Raw genomic sequence first — 21,048 nt, 5'->3', positions numbered from 1 at the left:
GTAGGTAGCCCCTATGTATTGGCTGTAGGCTGTTCAAGCTTGAACTCAAAAAGGATCTACTTCCAACTGTGCATATCCAACCGTGCATACCAACTCTATAATTAATTTCTTATTATGTCCGGGGAGGAAGGTTCTCGGGCATTAAACATTGCAGAGTACTGCAGAAATGCAGATACTCTGAAAATATTACACCGTGGTCTCATATCCAGGGGTGGAGATGTTCCCTTCGTGGTTGTGGCACCCAAAGAATTTAGGACAGAGGTATTCTATTTTGGGGTTACATTCCCAGCTGCAGATAGCGTTACCCAATTATTTTACACCTACGCAGATAATTAAATACCGTATATCTATACTCCAAGTGAGGAAATAGAAGTTCCCCTCACTTACCAAGAACACATAACTTGGTATAAAGGCAACCTCCTACAGACAACAGAAAACGTTAGGCTAGGTCTGCTCAGTAATGAAGGAGCGGCATGGCCAGTCTTAACCAGGGAAAGAAATTCTACTCTTGTTGTAAAAAGCATGGATTCTGCAGGGTAAAATATAAGGCCTTCGTATCACATTTTGGGGTATTTTGTGTCACATGTGCTAGGCCCAGCCACACAAGCGGGGTACTATTTTTATCAGTAGTCATGTGGAAAAACAGAATAGTAAAACATGTGTTAATATCTATTGGAATTCTCTGCATTTGCAATCCAAATGTAAATGCAAAAACAACAGTTGATGGACAGAATGCAGAAGAGTGCCATACATTCACCCCAGTACAGAGATCTGGACCTAAATCCATCGTTTTTCTGGACTCCACACCACGCCAGTTCAGACATGGCCATATGCAAATCAGCTTTGACCCTGTGCCTCATGGGAACAGTCCAGCACGAACTGCCAAGCCATGTCTTTCCTGGACCGGAATCAAGCATCCTAGGACCGGTTTCTGGCTATCAGCCGTCTTCAGCCTGGATAGCTTGACTCCAGTGGTGTGGAGAGCATGGGACTCACGTCTTAGCATACCCATCCCACTTGGGGTGACAAATGCAAAAACAACAGTTGATGGACAGAATGCAGAACAATGTCATAAATTCACCCCAGTACAGAGATCTAGGCCTTAATCCATTGTTTTTTTTGCACACCACACCACCCCAGTTCAGACATGGCCATATGCAAATCAGCCTTGACCCTGTGCCTCATGGGAACAGTCCAGCCCGAACTACCAAGCCATGTCTTTCCTGGACCGGAATCAAGCATCCTAGGACCCGTTTCTGGATATCAGCCGTCTTCAGCCAGGATAGCTTGACTCTAGTGGTGTGAAGAGCATGGGACTCACGTCTGAGCATACCCATCCCACTCGGAGTGACAAATGCAAAAAACACAGTTGATGGACAAAATGCAGAACAATGTCATACATTCACCCCAGTACAGAGATCTGGGCATAAATCCATAGTTTTTTTTACTCCACACCACCCCAGTTCAGACATGGCCATATGCAAATCAGCCTTGACCCTGTGCCTCATGGGAACAGTCCAGCCCGAACTGCCAAGCCATGTCTTTCCTAGACCGGAATTAAGCATCCTAGGACCAGTTTCTGGCTATCAGCCGTCTTCAGCCAGGATAGCTTGACTCCAGTGGTGTGGAGAGCATGGGACTCACGTCAAAGCAGACCCATCCCACTCGTAGTGACAAATTTCAAAAACAACAGTTGATGGATAGAATGCAGAACAATATCATACATTCACCCCAGTACAGAGATCTGGGCCTAAATCCATTGTTTTTTTGTACTCCACACCACCCCAGTTCAGACATGGCATATGCAAATCAGCCTTGACCCTGTACCTCATGGGAACAGTCTAGCCCGAACTGCCAAGCCATGTCTTTCCTGGACCAGAATCAAGCATCCTAGGACCGGTTTCTGGCTATCAGCCGTCTTCAGCCAGGATAGCTTGACTCCAGTGGTGTGGAGAGCATGGGACTCACCTCTGAGCATACCCATCCCACTCGGGGTGACAACTGCAAAATCAACAGTTGATGGACAGAATGTAAGCCACACTGTAAGGAAAGAAGACATTTTTCAAAATGCCCTCTGAATGACAAGCTATTATGGGTACCACACAGCTTCAGAGATATACCAATAACTACTGCTCCTAATCTCAGCATCTGGTGTACATTTCATAAATTCATAGGTTTCCTTCATAAACAGTTTTTTATAGTGTCAATTACTCTATAATTGGTATGCACAAAACAAATTGTATGATTTAGCTCAGCTGTTGGCTCTGCGTACCTCCGATTCTTGGGGAACCAACAAACACTATATAACCATGTGACAAGAAGGGTCTAGTGAATGTACAGGTGTATTGCCATTTTGACAAGAAGTTGCAGATGAAAACGTTGCCTCAAAGGGATGTTTTTTCCTACTCATGTTTTCATATTATTTTAAAAGTTAGTTTCTTTTGGAAAACCTTGAGGAATCTACACAAATGGCTCCTTGCTATATTCAGAATTTTGTTTACTTTTCACAAATGTATAGGTATCTGGAATTACTCATGGGATTTCACACCTATTTCCATCACAAACTGGAAGTAGTTTGAAAGTATGTAAATGAGGAAAAGTGGGCTACCTCTTAGAAAACTGCCAAAACTGTGGTAAAAAATGTTTGGGGCACAGCACTTTATATTTGTGAAAGCTGGAATCAGGGTGATTTTAACAAAGCAAGCCTTTCATTTTTGTCATTTTAGGAAAAAAACAGACACTTTTTTGAAGAGAACATTTTTACTCATAACTATATTTTGACTATTTTCTCAGTCCCCTACAGGGGAATCCTTAAACCCTGGGTACCTTTAAAATCCGCATGATGCTGGTAAAAAAGAATTCAAATTTGGCATGCATACCATATGTAAAAAAAGATTATGGTTACATAAATGCAGAATAGCCCAAATAGTCCAAAAAGAGCTCAGCACTGGGGTGAAAAAGCATCAGCAGTTCAGCGGTTAGGATGGGATAAGCCACTCACATTGTGAAAAACAGAAGCCGTCCCTGAAGATTTGAATAACTACAGAACAATTTTGAACCTACACTTTCTCTCCAAAGAACTGAAGAGCAATATTGAGAAAACACTCAAGCAATCATCACAGAAAACTACCTCTTTCCCGGTCACCAGTTATGTTTTAGGGGCACCTGGAAACCCTAATCAGTCAAGTTTAATATCATTAATGATGCAAAATGGACTCCTGTCTTTTTGCTCTCTTTGATCTCACAGCAACGTTCATTATACTAAACAATCATAAGCTCCCTGAAAATCCTAGATGGGAGAATGGTTGTGAAAGGAATGGTTCTCAACTGGTTCTCTTCATACCTGACCTATTGCTTCCTATTTGTAAAAAGTGCTCACTCCTGCTTTTTCTTCTTCACACTTTAGCAGGGTATACACAAAGTTCACTTCTCCTGTCCACCCTCTTCCATTTATACATTGAACCCCTGTACTCTCTTCTAAAAATACTCAACATTACAGGAAAGTATCATCATCTGATGATATCTTCAGAGTAGACCGGGTCTTGAAAAAATACAGTTCTGAATATCACACCACCCCTTGAATCTAAAGCCCTTGAAAATAGAATTGGTACTGATCTTCCCTTCATTCCCTAATGCTCAATACCAGCTCAACCATTGCTGAACTCCATCAACATAATAAATTGCCAACCTTCCATCGCTGAATGCACAACATTACTAGGTTTCTTTGTTTAAAAAAATAAAAATCTCCATTTATGCATAAAGACCCTGATGAAAGGACCAAAAGCAGATTAGACTACTGCTGAATGGCAAACACTTTATACCCAAAGAAGACTTCAAAAAGTGGTTCAGATCCTGGACAAATTATTAGGCCTGGGCATAGTTCGTGAAGTTTCGGTACGTGGAATTCCGCAAAGTGACAAAAAAAACTCAGAGGAGTTCCGCAAGTAGTGGAGTGCAGTGTGAACTGCCAATCACTCTGGTCTGCCTGCCGCTGGGGTAGAAATTCTACCCGAGTGGCATCTCGCACTTGCGAACTTACCATGCTCGAGCGGGGGAAAAAACTCTGCTGCTCTACTTCAGAGCGGAGTTTTCTGCACTCCTCGAGCTCGGCAGGGCACTGAGTGTAGAAAACTCCGGAAAAGGACCGGAGTTCACTGCCAGGGCCTATTGATTAATATTTTACTATGGCAGCTGCTATTTCAAAAATCCACCTTGTGCCTATGAAAGATTGCCAGCCAGATTGGTCTTGGGATCCAGGAAATTGAATCACATAAGTCCCATTCTATTCTCACTGATATGCCGTCAGACTGAAGCTGGGAGCACCCTGAAACTGGTGTTTATCATTCACAAATCCCTTCATCGGAACCTCCCAACTAATTAAACAAAACCCTAGTCATCTCAGGTAGTCTACAGTTGTTTTGAAGCTCAGACACGTCTGCTTCAACTTCTGATCTGTGGGTAAAAGAAGACACTCAACCGATCTTTCTCAGGAAGTGTACCAAATCTCTGGCACTCCATTCTGTCAGCCATCAGAACAATTCAATTCCACCTGTTTAATCAAGTTTTCTGTTGTGAACCCTAAGAACCCTGAATAAGTTTCTCTTTACGATCTATTGGCCATGATCTACTCATCAAAGAGAAAGTCTCCTGAATAATCCTCCCTCAGAGGAAGATACCAAAACTTTGATCTTCATGAGATGTTTACCTTTCCAATCTCCCTTTACTCTCCATTTAAAAAATATGTTTTGCACCCTCATATTGTTCACTGTAGCTGTGCAACTTGCTATGTTGGAAAGCGATTTGCCGCTGATGGGACATGTCTATGCTAAAAAATACATTAATGAATCTGAAATATTAATAAACTGCCACGAAGCCTGCTTTGAAGGTGCACCCATTTTGTTTGGGACAACATAGAAGAACTAGCTTAGGAATCGATGATAAAGCTCATATTACATCTTCCATGGTAGAATTTCTCTTTCACTTGAGTAACTTTGAATCTATACTGCCACAACCATTCAGATGTCAGTACACGTCCTGCTTCAGTGGGCGTGGAATAAGCCACTGGCTGTGTGTCCTATCAGTTTATCTTTTTTATTGTGATTGCACGTATATGTGTGCAGACTCACTCCATGCCCGTGGAATTGTCATTGCAAGATTGATGAGATGGAATTTCAGCACACAGTAGATCCACACTGACTGTTCCATTGTCCTCATTATGTAACCGCATGTCAATTTTAAAAAAAGAAGGTCTACTCACCTACATTTTTGTCAAGGCAAGTTCAATGGTGTTAAGATTGCAACTGGCAGAATAGCAACAAATGAGTACCACAATTTTGAGGTACAAAGTATTGTCCTGCAAAAATGATCAACTTAAGCATATCAACTACCATAAGAACACCAAGGTAAGTATATATACCTAAGAATACAATTACAATTATTAAACCCACATCTATATACTGCCACTATATATACTGCACGGTGCATATATGTGAAGTTAAGAACAGTAAATCTATACTGTCCATTTTTGAATGACAATACTAGGAGCTCAACGTTGCAGTAGAACAGCATATACACTGTGCCTACGTACCGTGCCTCTGGGAATTATCACATTTTTTACATTGATTTTTAAAGAAGGTCAAAACTTGAAGTCTCAAAAGTGATGGAATACCTATGTTGAGCTATCTATGCATCTTTAACACACCCTGACCAGTGTAAAGCTACAGGCATGAACAAGCATTGACAAAGCTGATAGGCGTCGACTTTGGACATATCAACTTTGCCTATCGTTTGTAATGATGCTGCACAACATTTGTGATGCTGTACAGCACGGCTATAGAAAAATAAAAAAGCCATTGCGCCTTCAAAATGGCACAGGCAATTTCTTTTTTTTAAAGTTATAAATACGAGTTGGATCGGTAAATTTAAAAAAGCTCAACTGTTTATTTTTTAAAGTGAAGGATATCAAAATGGTGGGGCAGAAGCAAGACAAGGGGCCCGGGTGGGGGAAGCCACTAGGGTGGAGGGAAGCAGTGCAGAGAGTGTGGGAGGTAGCAGAGAAAAGCAAACAGGAGAGAAAGAGAGAACATTGAGCCGGGGGAAGCATACAGGTGACAAAGACAAGCAGGGCTAGAAGCACACAAAAGTAAGCATCTCTCAGAAGGGGAGGGGGGAATAGATGGACATTAAGGAGACAGCTGGAAATACATGCACTCTGATGGAGTATGTGAGACTAATGAAAACAAGCAGTTCCCTAAATGTTAGCAGTGAAAAGAAACAAGTAAGTTGGAAATGGTCCTGGGAAGGTAGAAATACCAGATGAATAAGGCAAGTCATCTAATAGGAGGCAAATGAGAGTGATGGTAAAGCCAAGCATTAAGAAGCAATATGTGGGTGCAAGCCCCTTCTATGCTCTTGCTCAAGCCCACAACATACATGCTCCACCAAACTCCATGGGCGTCGTTCCTCCTCTAATCCCTCTGGCCCCACCAAACTCCATGGGCGTCGTTCCTCCTCTAATCCCTCTGGCCCCACCAAACTCAATGGGCATCGTTCCTCCTCTAATCCCTCTTAATATCACTTTAATGGAGGTAGAAGACGCCATCTCAGCCAGCGCAGGGAACAAAGCTCCTGGCCCCGACGGTCTATCCATCAACCAAATTAAATTGGAACCAGAATTCTGGGCGCCACTACTCTGTAACATTTTTAATCATCTATCCCATACTCCACCGCCAGCAACTTGGTCAAATAGTACCATCGTGCCCATCTTCAAAAAAGGCAATAGATTGGATCCTGCCTGTTATTGACCAATATCTTTGATCGATAACACTCTGAAGATTTTAGGCAGGGTCCTTTTTAACAGGATTAGAGTTTGGGCAGCAGACAACTCCATCTTACATCCATGCCAGCTTGGCTTCAGAAGCCATGTGGGCACTGTGGAACGATGCCTAAATCTAAATTTACTAATGGCAAAGTACACTATCGCAAAAAAGTCCCCTCCTTATTTAGGTTTCATGGATTTAAGTTCTGCCTTTGATTTTGTTAATCGCTCCCGATTATGGACAGTTTTGTTGAATTATGTTTTAGATGAATCTTTAGTTCACTTCCTGGCTCATTTGCACAGTGATTTGAGAGCCCGCGTCCGTTTGAACACTCTAGGTGAGGTATCCAGCGATATTTTTATTGGCAGGGAGGTCAGACAGGGGTGTGTTCTGGCCCCCCTACTTTTTATCCTGTACATAAATGAATTAAGTAATTGTGTGTGTAAATTAACACCTGATGTCCCGCAAGTGAACGGCAGACCACTTCCCGCTCTCCTCTATGCGGATGACGTGGTACTTATGGCCCGTACACCCATCGCACAACAAATTTTAATTTCTGGTTTTGTTACCTATATGGCAGATCTGGGGCTCTGTACCAATTTTAACAAATCATTCATAATGTGTTGTGGTCCAAAAAAGCATAAGATTAATTGTATTTTAATAGGGGATAATGTTTTAAAATGCACAAGCACTTTTCCATACCTAGTCCTGTTGTTTGCTGATACTGGCTCATGGCAACCGCATGTAGCACAAGGAAGAAATAAACTGAGCAAAGCCATAAACTCTGTTACCTCTCTCCGCCAACCACAAAGCGCTGAGGTCATTATATCAATGTTACATATTTACAAGACCCAATGCTTACCCACAGGAACTTATGGCGCTGAGGTATGGGGTTACACAAATTGCTCCAACATACAGACAGTGGAGAACCGGTTTTGCAGGAAGATCTTGGGGGAGGGGGTCTTTTCTGCCCCAACTCATTTGTGCCACCAAGAACTGCGTATCAAGTATACAGAGGACTTTATAAGATCTAGACCTGCTCTGTTTTGGTTGAAAATATGGAGGAATCAAGCCGCGTCCTTGACCCGCGACATCATTAAGGACTGTTTAAAATGTGACCGGGCCAGTCACATACCATGGCTCGCGGCGGTGGAAAAAAGCCTAGTGAGTGTGGAGCAGGGACATTTATTTACATATCCCCACATAATAGATTGCTCACACAAGAACTTAGTAAAAAGGGCCTTGTATAGCCACTACAACTGTGAGAGGGAAAAGAAAGACCTTACAAAACCGGCTGTCATAAGGTATCTATCATTCGTGATACCCAGTGACAGGCCTCCAAATTTACCCGAAAGCTACCTGTGCAGAAGGATGAGTAAATGGAACAGGAGCTTGCTGTTCCGGTTCAGGGATGGGAGCATTAAAAATCTATTATGCTTCCCAATAGGATTTAATAGAAATCTGGAAAATCTAAATTGTCCCTGTACCCAAGGTGGCAAACAAAGCCTTTTACACTTTACACTTTTTTGCGGCTTTATGTCAAATATACCAAACATTATGTAATGCCATATTTCCGCAAAACTGACCAACTTGACTTTGTATTAGCTTTTGAAGATTTATTAAGGTTGAGCTGTGACAAAGTAATTTTTAGAGTCAGTTGCTTTCCTAAATCTGCAGTCCGCTCAAGAGCGTCATTGAACTTGCCCTGAAATGTTTTGCACTCTGAATTGCTGAGTTTGCACATTGCTTGTTTTGCAAAAATAAATTGTCTTTTGCACATATTATAGAAATGATCTTTGAAGAGTCGCCAATCGTAGTTTCTTTTTAATGCAAACCTAAAATCTACTGACATTTCTATTTTTGAAGTTAACTGTAAATACCCCAGAAGATTTTATTATGTGATTTTATTAATTCTTTTTAGTAAGTGCATTGAACTTTGTGTCTTGTATGAAATTGCACGATGCTGTGATTTTATGTACTTTTAAGGATGTTTAATCCGAATAAAGATCTTTGACTTGACTTAACTTGACCTGCTCAACCTGACAGCTTGCGCTTTCTGGTAGGCTTGACCTAAAAAGAAGTAGCGAGAGGTGAGAGAAACAAGGTAGAAAGCAAGACAGTGAGAATGAGAGAAGAAAGTAGATAAGACATAGAGAGATAGACAGAGGTGGGAAGTAACAGAGTGAGAACGAATGGGGAGAGAAAGTGTGGTAGAGAACAGAGGTACATAGAACAAAGTGAGAAGAAAGTTGGAGAGAATGAGAAGGGATAACATATGGGGGAGAAAGAGAACGATTGAGGGATAATGACAGGGGGAATGTAACACATAGAGAAGCATATTTAATTTGTGAAATTTTAAATTAGTGACATAAAAATGAAGAAGAGTGAGGAGAGAATGTGGGAAATAAGAAAGAGGACAGAATGGCACATGAGAGGCAGAAAGGATTGGAGAAAGAAAGAGAAAAAAGAGACACACAAATAGAGTGTGACAAAGATAGGCCTTAAAAAATGTTATGAACTCAAACTAAGGGCTGAAGGCTGGTAGTCTTCCCAATAGAGCAGAGATTTCATTTAACAAATTTGCGACAAAAACGAAAGATTTTTTGACAACACATTACATAAATGATGACAAATGTGGATTAAGCTTCACATTTTTTTGCAAAACGACAAATGCAACTTTGATTCATATACTACATCGTAAAAGCATGCAGTTGCTCAAATAGGTCATGGTATATTTGTGTTTGCTTAATAGATGTGAATTATTAACAATTATTAATGATTTTGATCTTATGAATTGATGATGTGATATTGATGAATACAAGAAATCTTATGAGTAGTAGCTTATTTGTCATGTGAGAATTGTACATATTAAATATGCGTGCCTAATAGCATGTATGTAATAATGTACTGTTTCTAAATGTGTAATGTTCACATTTACAACATTTTATGAGTACCTTATACTTACTTGAATTACTTATGACTTGATTTAAGTGTTTATTAATGCATTAATTCATGATAATAATACTCATCATTAATCTGAGATCCATAATTCAGCACAAACCCATCGTGTATGAGCTGTATTTCATGTAAGCCTCAGATTCAGTTTTTCCTTTTTTCAAAAGGTGAACTCATGAACTGAATAGTTTGAAGTCTATGAGAATATTTAGTGAGGTTGCCATTTGTATTCTAACTCTCAAATGTTTCCTTTGCCATCTTAGTACAGTTGACTATAATTCCAACATAATCTGATATACGCTAGAACAGATACTTGAGAAAGAACTAATGACATTTCCTAAACAGTTTTTTCCCTTGCTCTGAAATATCTCACTGTTTATACAGATAAACTTACAACATTTAAGGAAACTACGTAACCTGAATTACTTAATTCTTTCGGATTGTATTCTTTTTACTTACTATGCCATTCTCATTCCATTGAAGACGACCAATAGGACAAAGTGCGCTGACGTTTCTGGTGATGCCAAGGGTTGTCACCCCGGAAACCTTTGGTGCATAATTGTTCAGATTTTGGAACAGAAGGCGGTGTGGCGTGTTCTGTGTGTGTGACCAGCTTTGCAGTAGTGAGCGGTGATGACTTGGACATGTGAGGACTAAAGCGTACTGTGACATAATATTGCTATTGTAGCCAGCTGGTGTGCTAGCGCAGTTGAACTTTTTCGGCTGAAAGGTTTGAGTCATGCTGCTGTGACTTTGGTGTTACAGTGACAGACTGAAACAAATTTTTGTCTTTTGAAACTGGAACTGGTCACTTGGAACTTACTGAAATTTCCTAAGGGTTTGTATGAGGCCCAACTAATTTCCTATTGATCCATATGCTATAGATGTCCAAATCTCCCTCGACTGGGGAAGATATTTCCCTGTCACCATTTTGGATTTCTGAGAAAGTAATATTACTTGATTAAACCCAGTACTAACTTAAGTCTAGGGCTGTATGGTGTTTATTTAATGTTCTTTACTTCTGATTGAATAACTAAACTTGGAACAAACTACATTCTGCTGATTCTGACTCATTACTCCTTGTGGGTAAATCAATTGATTTAACTGGTCTATTGGGAATCTAGAATGTATGAAATATCTTTTGAATATAGCAATTATCTTATTCCCAGTCTTTATTAGATAATTGCTCATCCTCTAAATATCCAGTCCCTTTCTGCACAGAACAAGATCCATAGGAGGACCAATAGAGTGTGCTAAGGTAGCCAAATGTTAGATGAATATTATTCAGAAATACTAATACAATTTAGGGCCCAGTACAAATGCCCAACACCTCCTACTGGTCACAGCTGGGATTAATGGATTGGGTTGTTTATGAGGCCCAGGGAGTTGATGTATGAGCCCTCAATTAGCTCTGGGAATCAATGAGCAGTGTGAGAGTTTGCTAATTGAGACAGATTGTGTCTGATCATGAACTGTGATCTGATTGCATCTTCCCAGAGATATTCCTCATTTCCTTTAAACCAGAGGGTGTGTGTTCCCCCTCCACCCCTTGAGTGCTTATTCTTCTTAAGCAAAGCAGGTGACATTTCCAGTATATCCGCACCCCTGATTAAAAAGCCCATACACAGCTGTAACGGTTTACCCCTAATTTATTCATTCATTTGTATACTGACTATGCACCAACATAGCAACCACCGCATGGTTCTGAAAAGAAATTATGTAATAGTCAGGGCACCAATTACAACTGTATCTGAGGGAGCAGTTAGAAGGCTCGGATTCAGGCCCATCCCAAATAGGGCTGAGGGGAACCAATTGCAAATGTACAAGTTTTAATATCATCCCCATACAACACAGACCAAGCACCGCTTATCCCTCTACCACCAAGATGTGATAGGGAATTTTCCGCCACATGATTTTCTATTGGTTATTTAACAGGACCCATATCCCTGCACATGAGCTTAAATGTGTCTTATTGGTTCTTATAAGAGAACCTTAAGAAATATGTTAGCACCTTGTGGTTTGGTGCGATGTAGTAGAGCTTTCTTTTCTGCAGCAGAAAATCATGCTTGCCAGTTGCGTTACAATGATTCTCAAGGCCACTTTCAACGCTGGATGAGCCTAATAACCCCCACTGCGGTGATTTTAAAAAGCCCACCTAGCTTGTGAGGTTGAGGAGTGGTACCCGTTTCTACTCTGTCCAAGCCTCGGGCTAGATGTGTCAGCAGTGAATGCCTCATTTGACAAATTTCCGTTATCTGGGGCAATTGGTTTATATCCATCTGCTTTGGATCCATTGACACCATAAGACACTACTCACCCCCTGACCGCTTCATATTAGTTCATTGTGTCGCCTTGTTATAAGATTAAATAAACTGAAGGGATCTATTTTTTACAGTGTAGGTAGTACTTAAACGTGCAACTTGGAACCGGAATGTGTACAAATGTTTTTCTGGGTGTTTACTCAACTGAACTTACAAAGCTCTACTAACTCTACAAATCAGACTAATTTGCAATTTTAGGTTTTTCCCAAATTACCACATGTGGTGTATGACTGACTGGTTTACTACAATGCCCATGGTAGAAATACACATTTTTATGAAGTGAGAGGGAAGCAAAAATCAATGACATTTCAACCCGCCAACACCCGGTGTTAATGAAAACCACCTGTTACCAGCAGAGAGCCTCAGAGTGTAACAAAACAGGAGGCGGGGTCATGTGGAACAAGGAAAGCAAAAATGTGGGAGGAGGACAAAGCAGGCAACAAACGACAGAGAAAGCAACACAAAAATGGGGATGCAATAACACGTAGCAGGAGGTATCCTGCAAACACATGCAGTGCTGCAACAAAAAGAAAACAAAGTGCCTCCATAGTCTGGTGAGCAGTAGAAGGACACACTGGCCAAGGAAACAGTACGTGACCTATGCTCCACAGGAAGAAGAAGTGAAGCCAGAGCAGACTGGCCAAAGAGAAGCACGGAAATTAGAGTGACAATGAAGCCAACCAATGGTAAGCTTTAGGTGGGCTCTAAGCCCCCATAGGTAGACAAAATGTCTTGCAAGCGCTGCCTCAGGCAAGACCTGAAAATATTGTCCAATAGGGGCACATCTGATCAAATATGATATTACGTCCTTCTGATATCCAGAAGGTTATATTTTATGACATGAGGGACACATACACTCTTTAGGGGCACTCTGACCTGCTGCTTTGGACCCTTGGTGCCTGTCCTGTCCTGCCTTGTCTCCCTCCCGCCACCACAGCTCGTCATCCTGTGGCCGCTGTGCGGAGGGAGACCACAAGTCCCAGGCTCCCCAGCGCAGGAAGTGACATTTGCGTGTTCGCGCCCGGAGGCGCTTTAAAATCACTGCAGGCCCGTTGGAGCGGGCGCTGCACATACACTCTTTGGGGGCACTCTGACCTGCTGCTTTTGACCCTTGGTGCCTATCCTGCCTTGTCTCCCTCCCGCCACCACAGCTCGTCATCCTGTGGCCGCTGTGCGGAGGGAGACCACAAGTCCCAGGCTCCCCAGCGCCCCAGTGCCGGAAGTGATATTTGCCGTGTTCGCGCCCAGAGGCGCTTTAAAATCACTGCAGCCCCCGCATCGCGGGACCCCGTACGGGCATCGCCGGATTAAGCCCGGGCAAAGGGCGGGCCGTCTGTAGCCGTCCGGGGCCGGGAGAGGCCAGGCAGGGCCACCTCTCTTGGCTCTTTCATTGGGACTTTGTACCAGGTAAGTTGTGTTGAAACATTAGACTGTAAGCAAACTGCAGTATTATATAGTACATCTATAGGTGATAAGGTTAAATATGGGTAAAAACACTCCTATGCCAACTCGTTCCACATCGAGGAAAAAAGCACAAGCAACAACCCCACTTCCAAGCCAGAATGCGATAGACAGGATGTTACAAAAAACTATAGGGGTTGTTGTTACTGCAATAGAGAGCACTGAGAGGCGTCTCTCACTACCCCCAAGCATGTGTTTACCAACTCAACCCACACAAGATAAAAATATACATGTAAATACATCCACAGCCACGGCGTATTCACAGGATTCCATTCTTATGGAAACATGCGCGGACCTTCCGGGGAAGGATTCTAACTGCGCTACTATACTACAACAAACATCCCCCATTGATTTTACATGTCGGGAAAGTAGGTTGTCACTAACCCCCAATATGCGGTCAAATGAGGAATCCCCTCTTTTAATCAATGTGTCAGATGATATGGAGAGGTTGGATGAATGTAGTAATAATAACACTAACTTAGCAGACAAGACAGATAACGTGATTCCCCCACAAAGCCCAAGTGGCAAAGGTTCTAAAAGTAAACCGGCACCTAGCAGGAAATTGCTGATTGTAAATAAATCAAGGGGGAAACCAAGGGGTAACCAAAAGAAAATAGTACCCATTTCTTCGAAACAAAAAGGTTACAAGAGTAAGCCACATCATAGTACTGATCCGCAGCTTAATGAAGATAGGTGTACTGTCCAACAAGAAATATCATCCCTAAATGTAGTGGACATCATGACTCAACTTGAGCAGTTAGTGAAGTCACTCACTTTGCCGATAGTGGAAAGACTAAAGGTCCTAGTAGACAAAGTAGGGAACCTAGAAAAGTTGGGCATAGCCAACTCAGATATGCTGAAACGCATAAACACACAAGTTAAGTCAGCTCAAGAAAATGTCCCCATGGAAAAATCTATAAATAAACCGGCTAGTTGCGGACCGAGAGAAATTAGTCGCCCTGCACCAACTAGCACAGCCACTATCCCGGAAAAACTACCCCCTAATGGCCCTACTATGATCACAAGGCATATAGGTTCAGCAGAAGAAATGAAGAAAGGCAGTTTAGAACGTATTAACATGAGCAGGGTAGTTCCTGTGCAAAAAAGACATAATGTAATTCCTGCGGTGATAAATTTACCCCCTGAAAGTAGTGCTTACGTAGCTATTCTTGCTAATGTACCAAAGCTAAAGCCTACTCAATCCGAATATCAAGGAACACTCAAAAATAAAACATTACATTGGCTTTCAAGAAACTGTGGTTTTCCCATGCAAGGGGTAAATCAGATAATCATGACTCAGAGAGTAGGTTGGTTGGGCCCAGTAAAAAGGAAATTGATGGTAACTGTATCGTTATTAATTTCAGGACACCAGATTGGGCTAGGGACTCAATCCTAAATGCACCTCTGCCTTCTAACTGTGAATATAATATAACTCTACTCCCGTTAGATTATTTTTATAGGGGCCAGTCAGGCAATCAACGCAGAGTGCGAATGATCGATCGCTCCAGAGCTAACCATTATAATACAGCCGACATCTTTACCCCTTTACCTAAGCTTTGGGACAGCTTTCCAATTCCCACTTACAATAGATTTCAGATATTTGATTCAATAGATGAGATTGATTGACTTAGTGACCAACCTGAACCACTGCATGCAGATAATTTAACAGCTGACAGCAGGGGAAAGGCCTCTCAGGGAAGCATAGCCGTCTCCAAGGAGATATTGCCTAGATCTGAAATTGACCCTGAGGTGGCCCGTTCAAAGAAGGCAGGTGGGGACACCAAAGAGGGGTTAGCAAGAGATGGCATGTACACAACTGTAACAACAGACCAACGCGATACCACCTCTGCTATAGATGCCAGCTTAACTGACAGCTTAGTAATAGCTCAACCTCACTTTATTCCATATGACATAACTGACGAAGGTCTTAACATCACCACATGGAATATAGTGGGTATTGCTGGAAAATTAATTACCCCATTCTGGAAGACCTTTACTACACAAGGGTACGATATAATTTGTCTTCAAGAGACATGGCATAGAGAACAAATCCATGTTGAGGGGTATATATCCTATTGTGTAGATGCAGCAATCCCTGCAGCAGGCAGGGTAAAAGGCGGGCTTTTAACTTTGCTGTCAACTATGCTAACTGAGTTTAAATTTGGGAGTTGCTTTGAGGTTGCCCCGTATGCACAGATATTGCTGTGGGTGCATGATGAAGTTAGGGATCTCGTTATAATACATTTTTATAATAATATTTTGGGAGTTAACCTGGGACTGATGTAGGAAGGCAAATACCGGTCGGTAACGGCCGATTTTGGCTGTTACCGACCGGTATTTGAAGATGGAGATGTAGGGGCATGTTAAAATACAGATATGGTAATTGTACCGAATCAGTAATTTTGCCGATTTTGTAAAATACTAAATCGGTAAAATTACTGATTCTGTATTTTGACATGTAGGTAGCACTGCAATCAGTGCTACAGGGGTTTAAGAATTCGTTATTTACCACCCACTAGAAGTTGGTGGTAAATAATGAAAACCCTTTAAAGAGCATATTTTTTGGCTTTTTAAACAGTGCCATGTTGCAGACATACATGCCCTAACGGCACGTATGTCTGCAACATGTGCACCCATGCACAATTGAGGGGTGCAACAGGGTGTCAAAGTGACACCCTGCCACCCTTCAATGTTTCCCCCAATTACCAAATCGGTATTTACCGATTCGGTAATTGACATTCATTCCTATGGGCCTACAGGCCCATAGGAATTCGATAATGAATCGATTCGGTAATGAAATCGGTAAAATTACCTAAATCTCGATTGCCAGTTCTTAAATACCGAATCAGTATGATTTGGTATTAAAGAATCTGTAATCTGGGATTACCTACATCGGGCCCTTAGGGAGGGCAAAAGAGGGAACCCTAGCCAATCTAGAGATTTACCAGTCATCGTCTGGGCAGGAGATTTTAATATACAGGCCTGTAAACATGCACAAAAGGGGATTTGTGGTCACCTAGGTGAGCAGGATAGTAGAGACAGCACTCCACACAATCATTTCCCTCATACCTACTATGGAAATGCCTTGAACAACCTAGTTGCCAAATTGGACTAGGAGTTGCTGGACTGCACAAAAAATAGTGACAACAGAGTGGAGAGCTGAGGAAAACACTATTTTATCACCAGTGCAGTACGGGTTCAGAAGGGGCTTGGGAACGATGGAGCAGTGTGTAAACCTCAACCGTATTATTAGCAAATACACAAAAGCTAAAGAAGGTAACTTATTTTTATGTTTCGCCGATTTAAGTTCTGCATTTGATTTGGTTGAACATTCCCTTATATGGCCAGTTTTATTAGAAATGGGAGCACCAACAGAGATCATTCATTTCCTGGCAAGACTTTACGAAAATTTGTCCAGTAAAGTTCGATTTGGTACTGCTGGTGAATGTACCCCCTTTTTTAAGATTAATAGAGGCATTCGGCAAGGATGTATTTTGGCACCCCTTTTATTTTCTTCATTTATAAATCAAATTGACCAAACCCTTAGATTAACCCCAGCGGATGCCCCTATTATTAATGGTAACCCCATCCCAATACTGCTGTACGCAGTCCTCCTGTCTCGTACCCAAAATGGTCTGCAATGCCTTATTAACAATTCCAGACCTTTAATACTAGTAGGAAACTGATAATTAATAAAGGCAAAACATTCGAAATGTCATGTGGGAAGAAGACCAGAAAAAACAGGACTTTTTATCTAGATGGGGAGAACTTAGAAACTGTTAAAAAGTTCTTCTACCTTGGCATTACATTCTCTGGAGATGGAAGGTGGGCCAATGAACAGGAATGCGTACGTTTTAAAATGGTTAGGAACACTAGTAGTGTTTTTAAATTTGCTGCTAAACTAGAGCGCCGCAGAATAAAGGAGATGGTGTCGATCTATTATTCAAGGTGTCTGTCAATAGCCTTATATGGAGTGGGCGTATGGGGTTACCATACTCAAAGTGACAAGCTAATTCAGAACGAGGAGAACTCATTTCTGAAACGCTTGCTCTGTGCCCCGGCTTCAGCCTCTACTGAGATAATCCATCAATCAATCAATCAATCAAAGACATTTATAGAGCGCACTACTTACCCGTAGGGTCTCAAGGCGCTTGGGGCGGGGGGGGGGGGTGGCGTTACTGCTCGAATAGCCAGGTCTTCAGCTTCTTCCTGAAGGAGAGGTGGTCTTGGGTCAGGCGCAGGTCGGTCGGGAGGGAGTTCCAGGTCTTGGCGGCCAGGTAGGAGAAGGACCTTCCTCCTGTTGTCACTCTTCGGATGCGGGGGACGGCGGCGAGGGCGTGGCTGGCTGATCGGAGGTGGCGTTTCGGATCGTAGAAGTTGATACAGCTGTTGAGGTAGCTCGGGCCTTGCTCGTGTAGGGCTTTGTGTGCGTGGGTGAGGAGACGGAAGGTGATTCTTTTGTTGACGGGGAGCCAGTGCAGGTCTCTCAGATGTCCGGAGATGTGGCTGTAGCGTGGGATGTCGAGGATGAGTCTGGCTGAGGCGTTCTGGATCCGCTGGAGTCTCTTCTGGAGCTTGGCGGTGGTTCCGGCGTAGAGGGCGTTGCCGTAGTCCAGTCGGCTGGTGACGAGGGCCTGGGTGACGGTCTTCCTGGTCTCGGTGGGGATCCACCAGAAGATCTTCTGTAGCATGCGCAGGATGTTGAAGCACGACGAGGAGACGGCGTTGACTTGTCTGGTCATGGAGAGCGAGGAGTCCAGGATGAAGCCCAGGTTGCGTGCGTGGTCTGTCGGTTTGGGTGCGGTGCCCAGGGCGGGGGGCCACCAGGAGTCGTCCCAGGCGGAGGGCGAGGAGCCCAGGATGAGGACCTCCGTCTTGTCTGAGTTCAGCTTCAGGCGGCTGGTCGTCATCCACTCGGCTACCTCTTTCATCCCTTCGTGCAGGTTGGCTCTGGCGGCGGCGGGGTCGTTGGTCAGGGAGAGGATCAGCTGGGTGTCGTTGGCGTAGGAGATTATGTTGAGGCTGTGTTGGCGTGCGATGGCCGCGAGGGGGCTCATGTAGACGTTGAAGAGGGTGGGGCTCAGAGAGGATCCTTGGGGAACGTTGCAGATGACTTCGGTGGCCTCTGACTGGTACGGTGGTAGGCGGACTCTCTGCGTTCTTCCGTTGAGGAAGGAGATGATCCAATCCAGTGCCTTCTCCTGGATTCCGACGTTGCTGAGGCGGTGCACTAGGGTGCGGTGGCAGACTGTGTCGAATGCCGCGGAGAGGTCTAGGAGGATGAGGGCCGCTGTGTCTCCGTTGTCCATCAGGGTTCGGATTTCGTCGGTTGCAGCGATGAGGGCGGTCTCGGTGCTGTGGTTGGCTCGGAAGCCGGACTGTGAGGGGTCGAGGGATCCATTCGTCTCGAGGAAGGCGGCCAGCTGTTTGTTGACGGTCTTCTCGATGACTTTTGCAGGAAACGGGAGGAGCGAGATGGGGCGGTAGTTCTTGAGTTCGGTGGGGTCCACTGTGGGTTTCTTGAGTAGAGCGCTGAGTTCGGCGTGCTTCCAGCACTCAGGGAAGGTGGCGGAGTCGAAGGAGGTGTTGATGATGTCCCGTAGGTGGGGTGCGATGATAGCGTCGGCTTTGTTGAAGACGTGGTGAGGGCAGGGGTCGGTTGGAGATCCGGAGTGGACGGAGTTCATCATGCGGACCGTGTCTTCGGTGCTGACCGGGGTCCAGGCGCGGAGGGTGGTGGTGGGTGGCGTTGCTGCGGTCGTGGCGTGCGTCGGTTGACTGCTGAAGCTGTTGTGTATGTCCGCGATCTTGTTGTGGAAGTAGGAGGCGAGGGAGTTGCAGAGGTCTTGCGATGGGGTGATGTCGTTGTTTCCTGCGCTGGGGTTGGAGAGCTCTTTCACAATGTTGAAGAGTTCCTTGCAGTTGTGTGCATTGTTGTCCAGCCGGTCCTTGAATGCAGTTTTCTTGGCGGTGCGGATCAGCTGGTGGTGCTTCCTGGTGGCGAGCTTGAGGGTGGTCATGTTGTTCGGTGTGGGTTCCCTTCTCCAGACTTTCTCGAGGGCTCGGCAGTTCTTCTTGGAGCTCTTGAGTTCGTTGGTGAACCATGGTGCTTTCTTGCTGCCGTGTCTGCTGGGCGGGATCCTCTGAGGGGCGAGTTCATCCGCGCAGTTGCTGATCCACTTCATGAGGTTGTCGGCGGCTTGGCTAGTGTTTGCTGAGCTGGCAGGTGGGTGCTGGCTCAGGGAGGCGGCGAGTTGGTCGGCTGTGATCTTGTTCCAGCTTCTTCGAGCAACCTGTTGCTGGTGGTGGTGGATCGTCGTTCTTTTGAAGGTGAAGTGGACGCAGCTGTGGTCCGTCCAGTGGAGTCCGGTGGCGTGGCTGAAGGCGATGTCTTTGCTGGATGAGAAGACGGCATCGAGTGTGTGTCCGGCGAGGTGGGTGGGGGTGGACACCAGTTGCTTGAGTCCAAGGTTGGCGAGGTTGTCGAGCAGGGTGCTGGTGTTGCGATCGTTGTTGTTCTCCAGGTGGAAGTTGAGGTCTCCCAGGAGGATGTAGTCAGCGGAGCGGAGGGCGTGCGGGCTGATGACGTCGGCGATGTCCTCGCTGAATTGAGGGCGTGGTCCCGGGGGTCGGTAGATCAGGGTGCCTCTGAGGGTGGTCTTGGGGTTGATGTGGATCTGGAAATGCAGGTGTTCGGCGGTGGTGAGGGTGTCTTCGGTGCTAGTCGTGATGCGAATGCTGTTCTTGTGGATGATGGCGATGCCTCCTCCCGTCTGGTTGGCGGTGCGGTCCCTCCGGGTGATTTTGTAGCCTTCTGGGATGGTGATAGCGATGTCGGGCGCTGAAGAGGCGTTCATCCAGGTCTCCGTGAGGAAGGCAACGTCAGGGTCTGCGGTGTCTAGGAGGTTCCAGAGTTCGGTGGCGTGTCTGTGGACGGAGCGGGTGTTGAGCAGGATGCACTTGAGGTGGCTGCTGCTGGTGTTCGGCTTGGCGGGTGCTGGTGCCGGGCAGGTCTGGATGCAGGTGAACTTGCAGGTGTGGCAGCTGAAGGGTCCGTGGGATCGTCTTGGGGTGGCTCAGTAGCATCCTGGGATTCGTCCGGTGTTGAGTGCGCTGAGGGTGGCGGCGGTGTACGTCAAGCGGGTCGGCCGGGGTCTTCGGGGGCCAGGGGTCCTGGCACTGGGCGCGGTCCAGGCGCGGACGGGCGTAGACGGGCTTACCTTTGGCGCGCCTTCGGCGCACAATCGGCGCGCCCGCTGCGCGTGACCGCTGCGCGTTTGCATGGTCGCCATATAAGGCGAAGTGCGCGGGTGGGCGGAGCAGCTGGGAGGCGGGAGCGGGGAGGGTACAGAAGGGAAAAAAGGGGCGGGGTTAGCGGCGGTGGCGGGAAGCGGGGAGGGAGAGCGGAGGGCGGCGAGACAGCGGGCAAACAGGAAGGAAAAACGCTAACACGGGCACAGAATCACAAAAAAACAGGCACAAATGGAGAGAAA

The sequence above is a fragment of the Lissotriton vulgaris genome, chromosome 4_1 (genome assembly GCF_964263255.1).
Source record: "Lissotriton vulgaris chromosome 4_1, aLisVul1.2, whole genome shotgun sequence".
Classification (NCBI taxonomy): domain Eukaryota; kingdom Metazoa; phylum Chordata; class Amphibia; order Caudata; family Salamandridae; genus Lissotriton; species Lissotriton vulgaris.
The sequence above is the reverse complement of the archived record's forward strand: the minus strand, read 5'-3'. Positions refer to the sequence as shown.